The sequence below is a fragment of the Dunckerocampus dactyliophorus genome, chromosome 3 (assembly GCF_027744805.1).
Source record: "Dunckerocampus dactyliophorus isolate RoL2022-P2 chromosome 3, RoL_Ddac_1.1, whole genome shotgun sequence".
NCBI lineage: Eukaryota > Metazoa > Chordata > Actinopteri > Syngnathiformes > Syngnathidae > Dunckerocampus > Dunckerocampus dactyliophorus.
In genome coordinates this window covers 10,863,529-10,867,300 of record NC_072821.1, presented here as the reverse complement: position 1 = coordinate 10,867,300, position 3,772 = coordinate 10,863,529, and positions in this window count along the sequence as shown.

The window sequence follows — 3,772 nt, the reverse complement described above, 5'->3', positions numbered from 1 at the left end:
AAAAAAGAGGCCACGCTGGCTGAACCACAGTTGGAACTGGCTACGTGAGACAGATGTTTGATGCGTGTGTTCCATGAGGCAACACCGCTGAAGACTGCTAGTTTCCTACACATAACCACAACTGTAATAAATTTAAACACTGGCAACGTAATGAATGGAGCGTAACATTATCTACCATTGGCATTCTCATGAAATTCTTACCGGAGGAAGAACGCTATCGCCTTTACATGGATACCGTTAAAAAGAGACAAGAGTCCGTGAAGAGTCATTCTTATTTCACCAGTCCACAAAAGCTTGGAAAAATCAATCTTGAGATATTTTTTTGGGGTGTCCAAACTTTTTCCACCAAGGGCCACATAGTAAAAATGAAAGGCTGGAAGTGGCTGTAAATTTTCTTTTGATAATAATATTATATGATAATAATTATATATATTGCTAATAATATTTGCATAATATTTTGACTTTATTCCCGTAACATTATAACTTTTTCCAAAAATTTCTAATTTATTTTGTTTTGTTTGTTTCTCATATTACGACTTTTGAAAAAATAACATATTTCTTCTTTCATATTTTAACTTTGCTACTAAAATTTGATTATTTTTCTTCATATTATGAGTTTATTCGCATAATATTTTGACTTTATTCCCGTAATATAACTTTTTCCAAAAATTTCAAATTTGTTTTGTTTGTTTCTCATATTACGACTTTTAAAACAATAACGTGTTTCTTCTTTCATATTTCAACTCTGCTACTAAAATTTGATTATTTTTCTTCATATGTTGACTTTATTCTTGTAAAATTAGTGCTGAGTGTTTTTTTCCATTTCAGTTGTTCCCCCCCCCCCAACTTATTTCTTCTCAACTTTCATCTTGTAAATTTTCTTTTTGTAATTCTGACTTTATTACCATAATATTTTGACTTTATTCTCATAGCATTAGAACTTTTCCGCAACCTAATTTTCCAAAAATTACGTTATTTGTTGTTTTGTTTTTTTCTCATAATATTACGACTTTAATAAAAAAATGTTTTTTTCCCTTTCTTCTTTTGATGTTTTATCTTTTTAGTTTTCTTGTTAAATTTTATCTTTAGAATGTGCCACGGGTCAATAAAAAAAACATCAAATGGTCCCTGGGCTGCACTATGGACTCCTTCGATATAGGGCGTTAGTCTCTAAGGGCCTGATCCATTAAAGGTTTTTCCGTATATAAAAACCTGTGCAAACTTAGGCCCTGTCCACACAGGAACACTTCTGAGATGTTTCTTTTTGGTGGGTTGAAAAAAATGAATGTCGACACTGTGCCGGATTAGTACATCTCGACAGGAACGAATCACTGAGTGAAAACGATGTAATACACAAGGCACACCTACGTGTGGCGCTCTGAACATACACACAGACTGAACCATGTGACACACCAAACCATAGAAGAAGAAAGAACACAGCGCATAAGCCTGTTTTCCAAGGCTCATCTAGACTTATGAGAAGGGGAATTACTTCTGCGAGTCATTATGGAATATAAGACAACAAAATACAGTATCGGGAGAATGTCAACTGTCATGTCAGTCCAAATATTATGCTGGCTTGTCGGCATAATGTCGGCACCAGCTCACTTCTGGTCACATCACGGCGATGGGGCAGCGGCGAGTCGGTGATGTCATCCTTTTTGTTTCGGTTGTCTACACGAAAATGACAAGCTGGAGTTTTCAGATTTTCCCACGCTGGAAGCCGTGTTTCACGGTACCCAAAACACCATTTCTGTGTGGGTTAAAGGCTGAAACAATATAATACTTTGGCATTTTGACCTGAAAATGTTTGTATGTGGATGGTCCCTTAATTGAGTGTGCAAAGCTGATCTACTAACAGGGTGCAACTACGATTGCGTCTGTCATATGAGCAAAGTAGCACCTGGAATCTATTTAGCGTGTTTGCCTTCATGAATATGCAGAATATATGCAGATTATCAGAGCACACAAAATACTGGTAGGAGATAAAAATGTAATCATTTTGCACCGGCTGTCACACCTTGCTGTGACTATACTGGTATGTTTGGGTCATTGTTGACTGTCACTGTTTTGGTGCATTTACTCTGGCTGATGTTTTGCATTCAGACCCTGGTCCCTCCTGCCTGGGGCGGAGCTGCGGGATGTGCTGCAGCTGCTCATCATTAACTAACCTACTTATACTCACCTGTTGCTGTTTCCGGCACTCAGCTATTCCTCCGGATCACTAGGCTACACCACGCTTCCAAGTCCTTCTCCTGAGCAGTCCTGCTACATGTCCCGTAGCTCCTTCCAGCCTGGTACAGTTTCTCTCTTTTTGTCGCGGTGCCCTTTTGAGTTTTCTTATTGCACCGTTGTTTTTTGTTCTGACCGGTAACAGAGACTATTAAAGCCTGTCCTACAACCTCTTTTGTCTTTTGCATCTTGGGATCCATTACAAACTGCTTTCCTGCGCACGCCGCGCAACAGAATAGCTGAGTCAATACTATGGATCCCGCGGAGGATGAAAGTGTGAGAATGGCGCTCCGAGCTCATGGCCAGCGTATCAGCCACCACGAGCAAACCCTTAACGAGCTAACCACACTCGTCCGGGAGCTGCACGCCCAGCTGGCAGGTGCACCTCCCGCCGTCTCTGCCGACCACACGCCGCCCGCCGCCGGAGGCACGGACATCGCCGTACCGGCCACTTATTCATCACGGGAGCCCAGCATTCCCCATCCAATGCGCTATGAAGGGGATTTTGGACAGTGCCAGCTCTTCATTCACCAGTGCTCCCTAGTCTTTTCACAGCAGCCGCACACCTACACAACAGATGCAGCCAGGGTGGCGTACATGCTCAGCCTACTCTCCGGCCGGGCGGCCAGATGGGCAATGGCGGTGTGCGACTCCAAGCCGGAATTGTGTTCCAGTATGCCTCTCTTCGTCACTGAACTTCGGAGTGTCTTCGATCACCCGTTGAGAGAACGAGAAGCAGGAAGCCGCCTTCTCGTGACACGTCAAGGCTCCTCGTCAGTGGCGGATCACTCCATCTCCTTCCGCATTTTGGCGGCTGAAAGCGGCTGGAATGACAAGGCACTAAGAAGCGCGTACCGGGCAAGCCTCAGCTCGCGCCTACAGGATGAGCTGGCCTCCCGGGACGAGACCCAGACGTTGGAGGAGCTCATCATGTTGTCCATTCGCCTGGACAACCGTTTACGGGAACGCAGCGCTCAGCGGAGGGCGGAGCCTTCCGAATCGACACGTCAGCTCCCTCTTCCACCTCCAGGGGGCCTCCCTGCACCGCTCCTTCCCCCCTCCTCCAGTTGTGGATTGCCACCAGAGGATGTCGCTGTACCCATGCAGCTGGGAGGCAGTCGCCTTTCTTCAGCTGAGAGGAGTCGACGGCTTCGTCTGCGGCTGTGCCTGTATTGCGGGAGCGCAGCACACCTCATCTCCCACTGCCCGGTTCGACCCGCCAGACAGCGCTCCTCTTCCACCGGGGACATTCCTCAACAGTCGCCATCGGTGTCACCAGCGTCTGCTGCTCCTTCGGCTATGGTGGGTCGACTTCAGGTGGAAGGTATGCTATCATGGTCAGGGGGAGCATGCCCGGTTAGTGCGTTTATTGACTCAGGAGCGGACGAGAATTTTATTGACTGTGAGTTGGTAAAGACTTGGAATATTCCCACTATAGAGCTAATGAATCACAAGAATGTCCGTTCGCTCGATGGACGTCTCCTGGCTAATATCACCCATCAAACCCGCACCCTATCGTTGCTTCTTTCGGGTAACCATC